The sequence below is a fragment of the Lycorma delicatula genome, chromosome 6 (assembly GCF_047948215.1).
Source record: "Lycorma delicatula isolate Av1 chromosome 6, ASM4794821v1, whole genome shotgun sequence".
Lineage (NCBI taxonomy): Eukaryota > Metazoa > Arthropoda > Insecta > Hemiptera > Fulgoridae > Lycorma > Lycorma delicatula.
Window position 1 is genome coordinate 46,107,385 of NC_134460.1, and position 19,064 is coordinate 46,126,448.

General features: G+C 31.4%; 1 long non-coding RNA gene across 1 annotated transcript; it reads right to left on the reverse strand.

Annotated features, from left to right (window-relative positions):
• Window positions 1–330: 330 nt before the first annotated feature.
• On the reverse strand, window positions 331–18,811 carry LOC142325954 (uncharacterized). The gene is made up of 4 exons (XR_012756634.1): window positions 18,691–18,811; window positions 15,911–16,011; window positions 12,598–12,765; window positions 331–424 (listed from the first exon to the last, which is right to left on the reverse strand). It is a non-coding gene; the product is annotated as an uncharacterized LOC142325954 (long non-coding RNA).
• Between the last annotated feature and the right edge of the window lie 253 nt (window positions 18,812–19,064).

The following is a 19,064-nucleotide window of genomic DNA, read 5'->3' on the forward strand; positions in this document are numbered from 1 at the left end:
TGAACGTAATGGATACTATATTGGGCAAACTGGACGCATATTTATTCACGGATACAAAAAATACAACCACTATACGTAATATTAGAATCCATATATAAAAATCTTGTTACCAAAATTGAACACATGTACAAAGACATTAACCACAATATGCAAATTTTACATATAGCACGTAAAGGTCACGATTTTAACGTAGTTTAATTAGCTTAATGAAGTTACAAACCATATATTTGGAAAAAAATACGTATTAAACAAATTAACACTTACTGATAACGTTATGAAAAGGTTTTAACAATAACTTTAAAACAAGTGACAAACAATATACCTATGCACCAGAGAAGAAGAAGAAGGAGATCTTTTAAAGGTCCTTTCATGTAGCTCATTCCATCCATCTCTTTCTTCTTGACCTATTCATCTCTTGATTTAACTGCAAGAAACATATATATTCTTAACTAGTATACGTCACAATTTTCAATGATTATTTATTTACTTCTATGTATAATTTAAACAGATTTACGTTATTAATGCTCACAAAACTTAAAAAAATCTATATATATATATATATATATAATTTTTTATTTTTTAAAATAAACTTAACCATACATTAAATTACATTACTCAGTATAAGCCAAAGTAACACTAAAGAAAATATTTTCTGAAGAAAATTGATTGATTGATGACTTGAACCAACAACTGAGTTTATCAACATGATTTATCTCATCATTAAAGAAATTTTAATAAGGTCTTAATAAGATATTTCAGTCTAATGATAAATTATTTATAAACTTATACGTAATCGAATGAGTTTCCCATCTAAACTGACTTACATAAGCGAACAAATATGGCTTCTTGACTCTTTACAGTGAAGAAGGGAATATTATACAGGACTGTTTTATCATTGTATATTCACCAACAACTGTTGTATATACCAACAATAATAATATAAAATCTGCACAAATAGAATGGTTGCAGATTAAAATCTGTTTAGACAAGGATATAAAAGTATGAAGCAGTTTCTTCTATATAATCTATATACTTGAGATAAATCAAAAGGAAATTCAAAGGATGAAAGACGTTTAGAATGAAGGAATGAAGACCACGACACAGAAAACGAGATCCTAATATGATTTTGTGAGATATTAGCTAGAAAGGAAAGTAATAAATCAGATTAAAAAATTTACATTCTTGGGAATAATGATTTAAAAATTGGGATAATTAAATAAGATCCGTGCAGAAATTCTGTAAAAGGCTCTCCGTGGGACACAGATGTGGCTTTAAAGTGCATACAGCTTTAAGACACATTATTTATCTACCTTGACATATGAATCAAGAGAACAGATTCCAAGTAATGGAGATCTTTGGTACATGGGAAATTATAAAGAACAGAAAAAAATGAAGAGATAGATAGAATTTAAGTATGTTAAAGCATCTACATAGGATGGACATCCCAACCCCGTAGGGGGAAGACACTCACATGGTGACGTTACCGGTCGCCACACCACCCCCTCCGTTCCAAGCCCTGAGGGGAGGTCGTCTTTAGACCCTCTAACTGATTACATCTCACAGTCATCAGCCAGGCCTCGGTCGGGAAGTCACCGATGTAAATGCCTCGGCAGACATTTGCATCGGTAAAATACAAATCAAATTTCGCCTTCACGTGGGCCTCAAACGGACATCTTCACATCCAACCTAACATGATTCCCTCAAACTAACTGACCGAAACCACGGAAGAGCGAACTCCGCGCCAAGTCCAGATTTGACAGCATCGTTCGTGACTTTGAATGCCTAAGAAAACGAAGGATTTTAAAGTTAAATCAGTGCTACACTCATACTAATCAAAATTATGTTTTACGCAACATAGAGATTCAGACCTAAGTCGACCAATTTAGGTCGCCTAATAAGGGGAACGCATCCTCATTCCGGTCCGGGTAGGAGCCGGGGACAAACCCCACATCCCCACCCGATCCCATCGTGGTGTCTTGCGTGGTATTACCAAGTCACGATCACGACCGCCACCGGCGGAGAGAAGCCATGCCCCCGATCGCACGGGTTAACATACCCCGGAGGCGCGGCCACCCCCACCAGCGGAAGTCCCAAAGCGAATCACAAACAACACCAATATAACCGTGGCACGATGCCAATGCGCCTATCTCCAACCAAACCAATATCTAAGCCAGAACCTTAGCCACCCGGGATCCTACCACGATCGAGTACCTCGATTAAACTCCCTCTGCAGACCTACACACCGCAAGGGTGCGAAGAAAACCAGCAACTATTGACCACTCCTAGCGGATCATCCAGTTAATACGGAGATCCAGAAAGGAATGTATTCTCTCAAGTTTCCTAACAGCTCGTCAACGTTCGACCTCGTATCCGGGACAAACGTAGAGGACGTGGTCCGCTATATCTTCTGTCCCACAATCCGGGCATTAACTCGAATCTACCAAACGATACCTAACCAAACTCGCCCGAAAGGCACCATGCCCGGAGAGAAACGGTGTGATATACCGATTGGGGGAAACTCATCCAATCGCACCTAAATCAGACATTATAGGAAATATACCATGCGTGTAGCGACCTGCGGGAGATTCGTCCTACCTGACCTGCCAAGACGCAAGGCCCCGGTCTTCAATCTTCTGCTTTTTATTTCTAACGTCAACAGATTGTTTACCTTGGAAATGTAGCGTTCCCTACGCTCAGTAGCCAAGATATCTATTGGTTTGACTCCGGCTATAACACAGACTGCTTCCCGCGAGACTGTTCTATAACCGCCTATAACAGCCACAAGAGCAAAATGTCCAGCAAAATCTCCGCGCAGTACCTAAAAGCCATGCGGGGATACCAGACAGGCGCAGCATACATATAATAACTTCGCTGACACCTTTGTAAAGGATACGCATGGTACGGAAACTCAATCCCCAAACGAGATGAATGACTCTACGGATTCCATAAAAAGCATCAGCGGCCTTTTTTGCATGGGATGAACAAGAAACAAGTATCACAAAAAAGTGAGAACTAAAGGAAACTGGAATTAGAGCAAGAACGTTGGATGAATTCAGTCTAGAAGGGAGCGGGTAGAATATGTGACCTTGAAAGTCTACTCGAGGAAAAATGATTTCTTCAGAAGGGAACGTGGAAATGTATTGAGGATACTACCTAGATTAGCAAACAGCTAAAGAAGTCTGTCTACTAATTACATCTATTATTTAATGTTGTCACTCTTATTTTTAAAATGTAGTTCTTATTAGTTACAATATTACTGTTAATTCGATTACAGATGTAGATTGTATTGAAAAGTTTATAATTAAATTTACTAATGTATCAACTGTTATGTCGAATAATAATCAAATTCTATACAACGATTGTGGCAATAACTATGTAGTAAACTGTCAGCAACATGTATCACTGTGTGCCTAAAGAGGGATTCAGCTCGGTGGTCATTGAAAATAACGTTCTGAGTCCAACGGTTTGACACCGCGTTGTCTATAACACAAACCTCTAATAGTAGTACTTGTTTGACAGAAGAGAAAGCAAGAGATAATATATATGGAATGATTTGATAGAAGTTAAGCCACTAACCGACATATAACTGACTTTGACTATCACTACACCCGCACCCCATCCAGATTGCAGAACGGACAAAATAATTAATGTAGTATAGTCGTATTGTCACGCACGTGTTATTGTAAACGTTATTAATACTCTACTACAAACTACAGTAACACGTTTACACATGAGTACTCACTCGCTTGTATTATGTATTTTCTACCATCCTGATATATACATAGTTAAGTGATTGTCCCACGTCAATAATTTTAACTAATCACAAACAAATATTTAGTAGGCAACTAAATATCAACCCTGGGAAAGTTATTTAAAAATACATCTTCCCTTCCTGTTTGCATTGTATTATACAGGCTATGTGTAGGCTTAGATATTAATAACTGAACTTGATATTTTTTTTTTTGTTTTTTATATTTATAAAATCAAAAAGTACTTTTTTCGGTAGTATTTTTAATTATATTTTTCGATCTACCGTAAAAAATACAATACCAAAATACTCAAAAAAAATTAATTATCCAAATTAGTTTTTAAATACATTTACAAAAAATATAAATTATTTTTTATATAATTTAAACTTTCAATTGGTGTATTTTTTCGTAATTAAATTTTATGTGATTGTTAACCTAAATAATAAAATGAAAGATAATATTGAAAGTGTATGTGTGTTTGACTTCCATTTATGTAACAGTAACAAAATAATTTTTTTTTTTTTTTTTTTTAGGTTTTTGGAGCATCGACTACTGTGGTCATTAGCCCGTTTCCACATATAAAAATGAGAATATTTCTCTCTCCCTGACAAAATTTTTAGCGACATAGTCAGAATACTACTCTTGTCAATGCAGATAATGCAATAAATAGACTTGTCAAAGGTTTTAAAAACTTAAAAGAAACACATGAAGACAAGAGTGTAAAGGGCCTAGCCAATAAAACTAATACATTAAAAACATTTCAAAAACACGTTAAAAATACTTAAAACACTTAACCATTTCTATCGAAATGTCAAAAATAACTATCAAAAATCAATTCACGTAATTTATATCAAAAACACAAAATTAATTTATAAACACATGCGAAACTTTTCCTTGAATTTTATCGCCTAGGTTTACCCTTACGTAAACCTAGTTTTCAATCCTTTCTTCTTCCATCTTCCTGAAGGCCTCGATGTTGAATTCCAAGGTATCTGAAACCTCGGAGATGTAGTCTTCCTATCTTCCACAGTAAATAAGGGAGGACTCTCCTGCTCCCGGCATCAGATGACACCGGCTAGGACGGTGCGGTCAGCACAGCACGTCAGAATTCGAGACTCGATGAACTCCTCGCTAGAGCGTGCGGGGCGGCCGAAATGCCCGCCCTCTCGTTTAAAAGCCTCCGTGATTTTGGTAGCTCCATTATCGGTTTTTCGAAATCTTCCTTATCCAAAATCTTTACTTCAGATTTCGCAGGTCCCTGGGTGGGGAATTTTTCGATCTGTACTTTACCTTCAGTCTTCTTCAGTTAGGTTTTACCTTCCTTCGCCTTTTGACTGGTCGAAGGTTCATTCGTAATTTGTGTAACAATTTTTTGTGACATCCCTTCTTTCTTCGTCGGCTTTGCATTACATTCTGTAATCGGTTGACACTTCAATTTATAAACGGTAATACGTTCAACCGTGTTTGCCAATGCTGGTGTTAGTTCCGAAATTACGTCATTTGGTTTAAAAGAAGATGCAGGAGCCGCAGCAACTTGAGCATAGGACGCGCTTCGGTGATCCGCTGAAGACAATTTTTCTGGCTTCGAAGTAGTTGACCTTCTGAATGGTCTCTGTCTCCTGTATTGCTAATTCCTCCTTATTGATCGGACAGTTTCTCGATTTAGCAGAATGGTGTCCGTGGCAGTTAACACAAACCGGCGGTACCTTGCCGGGGGCATCCGGATGTGATGGTTCACTAAAGGGGCAGATCTGTTTTCTAGTGGATCTCGCCGCGGTATGTCCGAATTTCTGATACCCAAAATACCGCAATGGAGTCGGGATAAAAGGACAGACTTCCAGTCTAAAAAACCCAATCTTTATTTTCTCAGGACACTTGTCTGCTAATTGTTAAAACATGTAACGGGAAGAGTACAACTTCTCCGTTACATCGAGTGTTCAAATTTAACATGCCACAATCCCTTGTTTCTGAAGCTCCACGACGATCTCTTCTTCTGTGCAGTTTAGAAGTAGACAACTCACTGTCCAAGAGCTCCACACTCTTCCTCCTCTTCGCCTGCGAAGACAAGACGATGGTTTTTACGTGAACCCTCTGCCACGGACGTTATGGATGTTATTGTTTCCATAACCTGTAAAATATGCCAGTCAATTTGTCACAAGGTGCGGGTGGAGAGACGGTTGGGCGTGCCCCGGACCACAGATCCTGCCTGGGTTCCCCCAGTCAACCGCCTCTCACAAATTTAACCCGGGCCAGGAAATCAGGTACTCCCTGACCCACGATCCGATATCACAGGGCTCGCACGTAGCAGTAAGGGCTTCGATATTCTGACCCACAGGATAATCCCTGCCAAAGGCTGAAGTTACTGACTCACGCTGAGCGGCGAAAGATTTCACAGCAGCCTCCGCTCAACCCGGCTCCACAACCGAGAAGAGGGATGACCACTCCCCGACCGCACTCCGCTCGGCATCGGAAAAACCAGATAAGTCTTGCCTCCCGCCATTGCTGCTGCAAACAGCAAAACCGGGAAGCAAAACTGCAACCAGCTCGGCCGCCAACAATTTCGTTCTCTACAGAGGAGCTCGTGAGCAAGATCACTGTCCCGTTGGCCGACATAGGTGAAGAAATCGAAGTACTATGCTGTTCCCCGCCTCGGACGTGTGCGTAGATGTTATGGCACGGACATTCGGGGAATTATTATTATTATAAACATTTTTTTAAGGATTGCTTTGTAAATTGACGAGAACTGTATCGTACATAATATTTTCTACACTAAAACATTACTGTATTATAAGATACCTCCGCTTAGTTATTAAGGCAGTAACTACACGTAGGTACACTACGGTAGATAGTAAATAAACGTGTACTATAAAATTCTTAAAGTTAAATATTTTATTTTACACAATGAAGAAAAAGGAGACGAGACAATAAATTTTTATAAGGAGGAAAAGATACATGAAATTGTACAATGCTATTCAAACTGTGGTAAATAATAGTGTCTTCTTCATTGAAATTTATCGAAAGTAAGCGGAGTCATACCATACATTTTGCTCTGAAGGAAAAACATCAAAATACCAAGCTTTTTTCCCCGTACCAGGAAAGGGTAAATTTATATTACTTTTCATTCAAATGCAAGTATGTTTTATTGAGCAATCGTAAAAATACATGCGTATATAGTAAATAATTTTTATATAAATTTTATAATGGCGGAAATATAAATATAAATATATTTATAAATAAATAAATATATATATATATATATATATATATATATATATATATATATATATTTATAATATAAATATATTTTATATAAATTTTATAACGTAAAAATATGTAAAAGATTGAGATAAAAATCTGTAAAGCTTTGTGAGTTGTGTAATTTTAGAATTCACAATTAATGTAAATTGTAACCATTTCAGGATAATAAATGTTATTGTTTATATTTTGTCACACGAAAAGATTTATATTAAATCTAAATTTCTATGGTTATTGGATTTAATAATCTCATTTGCATTTGGAATTGATCATTTTTTTATTAAGACAATATACATGAAATATACCAATCTTTTTCGGTTGCTGTTTTATTAAGCGCATTTTAAAGCAGAAACATTAATAATTTAATGAGTAAATGCATCGCGAAGTATATGGTGTTGAATTACTTTCAAGAAATTGTCACATTGCAGAAAATTTAAGCCATCACTTCTGTATGCATTTAAAGAATAGCGTACAAAAGATTGTTTTCGTATATTAATGCAAAATAATGTGAAAAATTTATATTTTATACATTACCCCGAAAATTCATATAAAGAACAACAATTCATATTTCAATTTTTATGGTTTTTAAATTCTAAGCAAGCGTGATAACTAGTTGTCGAAATATTCAAAATTATAATTTGAAATATATTCGCCTAAAATTCCACAGTAAATATTCAAGCCTTATAAAATTTTCAAACGGGTAAATTTTCACGTTAATTTATAGCATTTCCAAATGGAAATACATTTTAACGGGCAAAGGTAAAAATTCAAGCATATAAAGAAAATAATTTTTGGGTTAAATTTTACAGTAAACGAGACTAACATTAGAATGTAAAAGATTAAAATACGTTCATTAATTTTTAATGATAATGAATTTGATGAAAATCTGTATAACGTTTGGACCTTCATAACAATCACATAACGTGCGTAAAAAAATGAAATTGACACAAATACTTTTCTAATCCTCCCAAATACAAGCCGATAATATTAAACTAATGGCAAATGACATTCATCGAACCATATCGCAGATCGCACTTATAATTCTCCGCCCCAGAGATTACTTCAGGAACTGCGTAATCAAAATATCGTATTTTTTCAACCTATCACGCGTACGAATTCGACTGAACAATTAAAAAGCACTACATTCCACCAATCACAACAGTATTAGGCACTTATTTGTTATGAGGCAGTAAATTCCAACCGATCGTATTCGTTGTTTTTTTTACTAGTCATATGGTGAGAGTAATACTTCTGAATTGGAATAAAACAAATTCTGAATGATAGAATCCGTTAATGATTTTAACACTTACATTTTTTCAGAAACAAATCTGAGAAACATCAACACTACTACAATTATTTTGACCAAACATGTGACAAAATTATCAACACCGTTATTTTATACGATTAGAATAACAAAACTGTTTGTTAATTAATCTAGATCCATTTATGATTCAGTATTTATATAAGTATATACAACCCAGTTTATACATATACTGTATAAGCTTTCATTTTAAATATGAATTGCTTGAAACTAAAATATTGTTTTTTTTTTTTTTTAATTTGTGGAACATATGAAAAATAATATGGGTAAAAACAGCTGTAGTTTTTTTATACTCTTCTTTAATATTTACTTTAAGATGCCGAACTCTTTGGTTGAGTAGGTGCTTCTTGGCATTTTGTGCAGGGGTCCCGTGTTCGTTTCCCGGTCAAGCATGGCGTATTTTCATACGCTACCAATTTCCATCAACTGTACCTAATAACCACAATTCTAATAAATTAGGATACTAAAATATTTATATATTTAAGAAACTCGTTAAAAGATTGCAAAATACTTACTGGCTGTCCATGTTATTCAAAAGAAATAGTTATTTAATTTTGTCTTAAGTTGGTTTCTACAGTAAACCAAAACATTATATACAACGTTTTAACGTAGTATTGAAATTATTAAAAAGTAATAAAAATTAATAGAATCTACAGTGAAAACATTTTTATAAATTTCAATTTTTATGAACATATGGGTTTGAAAAGCAAATAAAATTTTATAAGTTAAAAAATATAGAATGTTTTTTTCACGACTTCATTTTTCAAATATTACAGATCTCTACTAAACTACCAAAATAATAAAAATGATATCAGTAGCTACGCATTGATTGAATAATTATTAAAAAAAAAAAAAATGAAACTGACATTAAGTCCAAGTAATGCGATGCACGTCTGTAGAATTATTAGTCCCTGCCGATGTTGAATATTATAATTATATAATGTGGATTATATTAAGATTGGAGGTCCTTGAAATGTGGGTGTGGAGGAGGGTGGGAAAGATCAGCTGGACGGAGAGAGTTCGGAATGATGAGGTGCTTCATAGAGTAGGAGAAGAGAGGGCAATTATTGAAATAATAAAAAGAAGGAAATGTAGTTGGTTGGGACACTAACCAACCACCTGGCTGAGATGTGACTGCCTGTTAGTGATGGCATTGGAAAGATTTGTAACGGGAAGGAAAGCAAGAGGTCAGAGACGAATGAAAATGATAGACAATATAAATTTGGAAGTTACTATAAAATGAAACAGATGGCATAGAATTGAGCAGAATGGAGGGCGGCCATGTGAAAACCTGCCTTTGGGCAGAACCCTAATTATTATAATAAATACTTATTTTTATATTAAAAAAACGCAGACATGATTGTGAGCCGAGCGAAGAGAAATCTTGGTCTGTTGAAATGGATTGCGAGACCTTTTGTTAATCCTCGAACTTGTGTCTTACTCTTCAAGTCACTTGTTAGAAGCCAGCTTGAATATTCCACCTCAACCTGGAATTCTCTAAGAAACTATACATCGATTAACATTGAATCCATTCAGAACAACTTTCTATCTTGGCTGACTCACAAATTTAAACTTCACCATCTTGGAAAACAACAGCTTCAATTACTACATAATTTACCATCTCTTGTATGTCGAAGAGAATACTTTGATTTACTGTTTTTTTCATAAAGCATTACACGGGTGTAATCCTACGGAAAACGAAATACAGTTACGTACACCCGGACGCAATATTCGAAACTTTTGTCCTCTTGCATACTCTACACAACTTATCTCACCCACAGAGAGATGCGCTTTAACTGCTGTAAAAAATATGATAAAATAGACTTTTTTTAAACCGAGGAAGAATTTTGTTTTTGAACTGAGTAGGTTTTACTCCGATATAATATAGATATTAAAAGTATAAAAACCCATATACTGGATTACTACAGAACTTCACTAACCCTCTTCTGCTTGACCGTAGTTAAGTTATATAAATTAAAACAATTTTCTATTAATAAATAAATAAATATTTTAATAATTAAAATCAATTATATTGTATAACAATGACGTAAATTTCTTTTGTGTCTATTTTACCTGCACATATATATATATATATGTGTGGGTGTGTATGTATATGTATGTATGTATGTATATGTGTATGTATGCGTATATATATATATATATATATATATATATATATATATATATATTGACAGTGCTGTATAAGTAACTGAAATTCTAATTAAATGTAATTGGATGAAGGAGATAAGATGTAAATTTTTGAATTTATAACTAATGTTATTATTGTTATTAAACTATATTATTTAATTCTGTTTCCTGAATTATGTGTACATGTTTATCTGTAATCTTGTATTTATGCAAAGACATATAATAATATAATTGTGTAACATAATTAAAACACCAGTATTACTCTTATTTTTATGAACTAATAATTATATGAGCTATGATTATGAACCAATGACTAATAATTATTATGAACTAATGATTAAATTTTGTATTTTTAATTTATATTGAAATTTTTAATTTATATTTAATGTATATACATATTTTTTTATGTACTATTGTGTAATACACAAAGGCTATAGTTAGCTGTTCTATTGCACAAAAAATACAAACAAATAAATAAATAAAATAAAATAAATGATATGGGGTTTGGATATCTTAATGCTATGAGATAAGATCTTCAAGAGTAGATTTATTAGTATAGCTTAATTTACAAATTGAAGCTAGTTGATTTCACACAAAGTATGTTATTTTCTTTTGAAAAATCCATAGATTTTGCTTTTATGATCTGGATGTTTAGTTTCAAAGCGTTGAATTAATCTTGATGGCTTCATGCTTTCAGCGAAGAGAACTTGAAAGCAAACAATGCACTGTGGCTTTCCATCCAATGAGGTAAAACCAAAACTTAAGTAACTATCATAGTAAAATCTGGTCATATTTTAACAACTGATTCACTTGGATGTAGATGGCTCACTTGGTTTTTTCACAAATTCATCCATTTTTCATAAGAATCAAATTAAAAAAAAATGCATAAAATAGTTACACTAGTGTATTGACAATACATTAAAAAACCGAAACCTCAATTATTATTATTTTCAATGAAACTATGCTTTTAAAGACTTAGATAAAGGCACCAGGCAACCAAAAGGAAAATGGAAATTGAGCACTTTTGGTAAAAGAAGCAAATAAAATTAAATAAACCAAAAAAATAAAATACACGCATGCTTCATATTCGAAACTAAATTGACGTTTTCCAATCCCTTACGCCTCTTACATACTGCTGAGAGCCAATGTGTACAAGTATATCGTATGCATGTTTGAACATGACACTCTCATGGAAAATATGAATATTATGAAAGCAAATCAAATTACAAGGAGCACATACACATCAAGTTGGAAACTGTTTGTACACTTCATACAGTACATGCACCCATTACTATAAATAGTCTTAAGTAGATTTCACTGTGTTGGGGGTTGGAATCACGAAAAATTCATTGTATATTTTTTTTTTACTTTTTAGGGGTCATGGAGCTAAAAAGGTTGAGAATCACCTCTTTAGATTAACAAACTTCCCTTACCAGGACTACTAAGGAAAGAGATGATAGAAGTAGTTTTTCCTTTCTCTGTCTTGTCTGTCTTTCTTTGTAGTTGTCTTTCTCTGAGTCTAGCATACTTTTCCACATTATCTTACTATTCCCACAAAATATGTGACATTCATCCATACAAGTGACACCTCTTTATCGACAACAGGGACTGCTTGAATACGATACATCAATTCTTACAGAGAAAGCTTCTCTGACTAGTGTCTTTTGCAACACAAATACAAGTTACAGGTTGAGACTACCTGAGGTTAATTAATTACTTATGCAATGGGTAAATTGATGAACTTTGTTACAAAAAAATGTAGTCATTGTATACAATAGTGAAGTTTTCTACTGTCTTAGCAGGGGAAAAATTAAACAATTCTTTATTTTCATTTTAAATATACTGAGACATGTATTTGGTTATTACTGAGAACAACTGTCATTTTTGAATGTGACTTATGACTCGTACATTTAATAATTTTTATCATATTTAATCATTTTGTTCAGTCTTACCGAAATAAAATTGTTTTTATTTATTTATGAAAAGTATTACATAATTTTTTCTGTATTTTAATTAATCCTTATAGGTATAAGGAATTTTGTAAAATTTTAACTTATGCTTTGCACTGAAAAATAATTCATTAAATTATTTTTAGGTTAATGTTGTAATTAAAAGTTTACTTACCTGTCTAACATTTTTTACATCACTGCATATTTTACAGAAATTGTCACTTTCCTTCTGCAATAATTTTACATATATATTTATTACATTGGTCTTCTTTTCTTTTTATAAAAAGTTTTCCATTAAAAATTTTTCTTTTATTGACGTCAGAGTTGTCAATTCTTGTTTTATCTACAACAATAACTTCTTTTAATAGATTCGTAAAAAATAATAACATAAAATATATTAATGTAATTATATCTAATTAAATAATAAATGTAATGAAAAAATGAGTAGGATTTTTGGTTATAGAAAGTAGAGATCTGAAAATGTAAACGTTACTGTAGATATTTAATCAAAATATGTTTTATAATCATCAAATGGATAGAATATAACAATTTATCAACAAATGTAAAAAATTCTGAATGGAGGCTTCACCACCTCTTTCATATTTTCTTCTTTAGAGAGCATGGTTTCAAAAAAATTTAAACCGTCTATAATTTAAAGAATCTTTTCTTTAGAATATATTTTTAAATCCTGACTGATTCTGTCAGTTTCACTGATAAAAATAATTTGAGATTTCTTTGTATCTGATTTTATACAAAAAAATAAATTCTTATAAAAAATTTATTAAAATATTACTATTATTAACTACATCAGGTTAATCTTGATACTTACAGCGAAAAGAGCTATAGTGAATTGGGCAGCAAGATTTGCGGTTTCTGACTTTGCAGAAATATTAGATGAGTCACATTTTTCCACTGAGTCCCCTTGCATTTAGTAAAATTTTCTAAATTATACAAAATATGTGCAATGAAAATGATATGTTACTTTAAATACACAAAGAAAAATTATCATTATACAAAGTGTTATTTATAAACATACTTACATTTACTGTAAATAAATTAAACTATTTACATGTAATTGATATCATGTTTTATATAACCAAGTAAAAGACTTATTCAACAAGAAAAACATAATAGGTGTGTTATTGTTTATCATTACTCTAGAGGTAACAAATGATCAAGGAAAACATAAAATATGGATAATTTTTCCATTAAAATTACAAGTGAACCCTTCACATAAAATGTTTACTTTACATTCATAGACTTCCTTAAATTTTTCATAATAAGGCGCTTTTAATTGAATGGATATGATTTTATAATAGTAATTATGTTTATTAGTAATTAAGGTTTTATTTTAATTTGAAATTTATTTTGTTATTTTATTTGTGTATAATATTATTTGTATTTATTTTAATTTATTTGTGTGTAAAACTTAAGCTGGAAAAAATTAGCCTCTGTAAACTCAACATAAATATATAAAATCTATATAATTCAAGTTCACAAAATACAATGGAAAATTATTTTTTAAAATTCAGTACTTGTAAGTAAAATATGTAAATTTAAGATAATATAAACAACAAAAACAAGTAAGTTAAGCTACATCAGCAGTGAAATGAGTCAAACTTGCATAAGAACAAGACACTCAGGTAAACTAAAAATAAAGAAAAAATCCAAAAGAAATTGAAATTTATTACAAAATTCAAGACCAACAGATAAAAATATGAATCTTTAAGCTTATATAATGAAAAATTTAATGAGTGCAGATGTAGGATGCCAATGAATAGTTAAGCAAATGACCGCTGAATAAGTGTGAGATTGATTGAATAGTATTTGTAATAATCTAGTAGGATTAAAAACTACCACCTTCAAGAAGGTACAACTCGTACGTTAAAAAGTAAGTTTTTCTATCACTTGATGTATTGACAGTTACATGTACCTCTCAATTCGATAATCCAAATATACTAATATAAAAACTGGAAACAAATAGCATGTGCTAAAATATATATATCATTCTTTAAACTAAAGACAGATTATTTCATTTCATATCAATATTTTTCAATTTATTGATCTCTATATATGAAAAGAACATGAGTGAAAATTCTGGCTAGTGAAATGAAATTTATCTGGATCGTATTAATAAAGGTAAGGAGGGACAGGATAAGAAATGAAAAAATTAAGGAGACTTAAACTTTAGAATCTAAAGGAGAATATTGAACACAAAATAAACTTAAAAGATCGAGCAATTCTATGCAAGAGAAAATCGAAGATTGACAAAACTTGTTTTCAAGTAGAAAATAGACCAAGAAGTACATACAGAAAGGTGCCTAGATGGAGTTTTCAAGAAGAATGTAGCAATTTTGTTATATAAGGGTAATATCAAAGTTAAATTTCACGCACTTATTAAAGAAAACTGAAATCATTTCCTAGTATTTCATCTGATAACCCAACTATTACTTCTGAATATTGATACATACTTTTTGCCTTATTTACTGATTAATAAAAACTGATTAATAAAATATTGCATAAGTAAACAAATTAATGAAAATTGTTATTCCATATGCTGTTCCATAAGCCTTATGAAGTCTTGTGTTGTCTATTCTAACTACATGAGCAAATTCTTTTAGCTGATTGTATCCCAAAGTTTTTACAACAATTTCCGCAAGTCTTCTTACCTATCCCCTTATCATTTTAAGTCTATATTTCCTCATACATTTTTCTTAGAAATTAATTTCAGCTTTTGATAAACAATTTCTGTTGTTGATATTTATCCAGATTTCCAATTCGGGTAGAACTGTAGATATTCCTTAGTAATGTAAAGATGATTTTAAAAAACTTAAATATAGTTAATTTTTTATCGTTACGCATGTAAGAGTACGTGCTGAAGAAATTAGAAAGAAGCATCATCACTAACCTAACCATTCCAAGGCCAGAGTCCATGCAGGGGCTAAATTCAGGGAACTGTTGATCACATATGAATTTTGATTAAGTGTCCAGACACTTAATCATATACTTGGTCATTAGATCAGTCCAATGAACATGAGTTAATCATTACTGGCATTGAAATATTTCCAATCACTGTGTAAATTAATTAAGATTTATTTGGATTTATGAAGTCAGTGGTGCTATTATTATTTAGGGCAGATGGAAAGACTGTATTTTTAAATTTGGCATCGATTCTTATTTTAATCTTTTTTTTTATTCAACAAAGTGATCCCAGGCTGGGAGGGTACATGTGGTATCCTCTACGTGTTCAGCAAGCTGTTGTGCCTTGCATAGTTCAAGATATTTTTACTGTGGTTGATTTGGTCATTCCCAAAACTACAGGATAGATGTAAAAGTCTTTTCACTTTTTAAATGAAAAGTATACTGGTTAAAAGGTTTCATAATTTGTAGGATTTTGTTTTTTACTTAATGTTTAAATAAATATTTATCATATTGTAATTTGTACAATAATAATAAAAAAGAAACTTAAGATTCACTAATTATTTTACCTTATTCAGATTTAATTTAACGAAAAGCTGAAGAACTCCTTTTTGGTCTATTAGGTTCTTTACAACAAAACTCTTCTTAGCAGTGATTCTTGAGTATTTATCTAACATAAATTCAACATGTTAAAAAATTGTAATTAAGTAACACGCAAAGAAAAAAATATAATTCATAAATATCTTAAATTAATATAAGTTGCAATAGACATTGACATCGGAATATGTAAATACACAAATGCAATAAATAAAACATGATGTAATAATACAAATAAACATTAAAATGTATTTTTCTAAGATTGTGTAATAAAGTCATTCAGAAGGTTAGGTTTACAGGGCCAAGTGGTATAAGTTCTGAAGTCAACCATTAAGATACCCGAAACAATTGTGAAGTTTTTGTTCAGTACCCCAGATAACAATCAAAGTTTTTGGTTAAATCTATAGGTAGGGTTACCCAACCAAACACCAGCAGAGTACACGCTTTAATGGCTACTCATTCCTCAGCTTTGCAGACAAGACTGCAAGTCTGGATACTAGTCCAAGAATACCATCTGGAAATTAAAAGGTGTAAAATAAGGATAAAATACAATAGTTGAAGCTATCTGTGATTAATTAAAGAAAGGCAGCTTATTGATTTACTCTAGCTTTACTCTAGATTTACTTTCTAGCTTATTGTATGTAATATACTCTCTGAAATTTATTTTACAAATTTTGCCAAAAATAATGATAATCTACTTTTGGTATTACAATCAATGTAACTAAATTATCTTTAGTTAAGCAAAGCTATTGTTTAACCATTAATTTTGTTCATAACACAATAACCATATTAATTGTCATTAACTAACTATATGCTGAACAGCTTGCAAATATTATTTTTATAAAAGAAATTCTTAGGCTGCAACAGGTAAATATAAAAAGTATTCCCAGACACAAGGGCTCCTAATCATTAAGATGTCTTATATCCTTCATCAATTACATTCTAAGGGTAACATTTCCACACATTCCTTATTTACTGAATATTCTGTAGGGAATATTATTATCAGAGAACTGCATATCATTATTTTTCAAATGATATGCAGTTCTCAACTCAGTACTAAATAAATTTCACTTCAAGCAGATATATCAAGCATAGAGAATGCAACAAATCAAGTTTTATCCTTTCCATTTGCAAACCATTCAACACCTTTAAGAATGTGACTAAAGTAGGATTACGTTTTATTCTATTAGATTCAAGAAAACAGAATATTAAAATTTTATTCAATGAATATTCAATTAATAAAATTCTTAAAGTAATACAATCAATTTTTTGAACTTCTTTTTGTAGTGCAGGATATGGTGCATTATAAAAGGGGACCAGTCTTAATCTGCTTAGTCAGTTGTTACACCCTTTGATTTGCTGCTCTCTGTAGTAAACAATGAAGTAAGTTCAAATCCAGTGATTGCAGGTGGTGTTTTTGTAATCTGATCAATTAAGTTGACAAAGCAAGTATAAAACAATGATCACTATTATAGTCTTTAAAAGAAGATTAACATTTATATGGCCTTCCTCAGCCCATACTTGGCAGAGTAGAAGTCTTTCATCCTGAGTGTAAGCTATCTAAGATAATCAAATTCTAAAAACTAATGGAATCATAAAATTATTACAACTTCTGCTATTTATAATGTCTTATTTCAAAACCATCTTCAAATTTTTTTCATTTCTTCTTTTGAGAAATTACGCATCGAAAAATTGCAAATACTGTAATGATTTTTCCATTAAAATTTCTACCAAATTTTATCAGTACGACCGATATAAATAGCTGTATGTATTCAAAAGAGATTAAAAATAGAGGATACTAAAATATTCTCTATCAATATGTATTAGCATAACTGACAGTATGTAACAAATATGAATTTAATTTTGAATTTTTTTAAATCTAAATATTTTGGACCTTTTATAAAAAAAATTTGTGAAAAATTATCATATTACTTGGCAGTATTAACATGTGAGCTTTAAATTGTTGTTACATAGTTTTCTTAATGCAAAATGAGCAAAGAGAAATTCAGATGTTATTGTTAAAAATTTTTGGTTTTTCAGTTAAGTACTCCATAATTAAAAAATTAAAATTGGTCATTAATTATTTTCTAACTGTGCCATTAAAATAGTTCTAGAATTTTTAACTAAATTTTTATTTTTTCTTAAATAACTTGTAAAGATTATTTTAACATGTACACAACCTCATCAAATGTCTAATACACAAATAATTATGACAAAAATAAAAAACCCGTTGTTACAATTTGCTTTACAGATAAATATTGAATCATAAAATACTCAATACTTAATTCAAATTTTAAACAATTCTTATAATAAAGCCTTTCTATCCAATGGTTTTCTACAATATCCTCAGTCACTTTTACTCTGGTCATCGTATGAGAATATTTGGAAAACATTTTTTAGTTTTTTCATCATTTTCTGAATATCTATACTCATTATAATCCAAATATCGTCAAAAATGCATCTGAAAATGTGCTGAATGAAAACGTAATCACTCAACAAAAAAAGATTAGTAACTTATATCTGATGAATGCGGCTAAGTACTAATATCTTACAGTAATGTGAAATTCTAATCCTTAATATACAAAGAATTCAAATAAGTATAATACATAATATGCAAATACTTAAACCACAATAAAAAGCTAAAACATTTTAAACGTATATAACCTAAATTAAGAATTCTTAAGATAAAATAATTGTTGAATTTGAAAAACACACAAAAAATTAATAAAAATGTATATATATAAAATACAACCTAGTGGGCATCCTATTAGGATTCGGATCTCGAACGTGACTTAACCTTAGAATTCTTAGCATAGAAATAAATGTTGAACCTGAAAAGAAAAGTACAAAATACGCATATAAATCACAACCTGTTTGGTATATTTCTACACTGTTTTGACGTAAGCAATTAATTAGTTTTTAGTATGGCCACTTGGTGGGGTGAGTTTGTCTCTCTTCTTGTTCGGCGCAATTCGGGCTGGCGAGTGATCCGTGTCGTGTGTGTCGACCGATAGCCGTATCAATTACTCTACTCGAACGGTAGGAATTCGCATTAGTTGTAACGATTGTAGTTTTATTTCTGTTTATTTGCGTATTCTTTTATTCTGTTTTTTTTTTATGAACGTT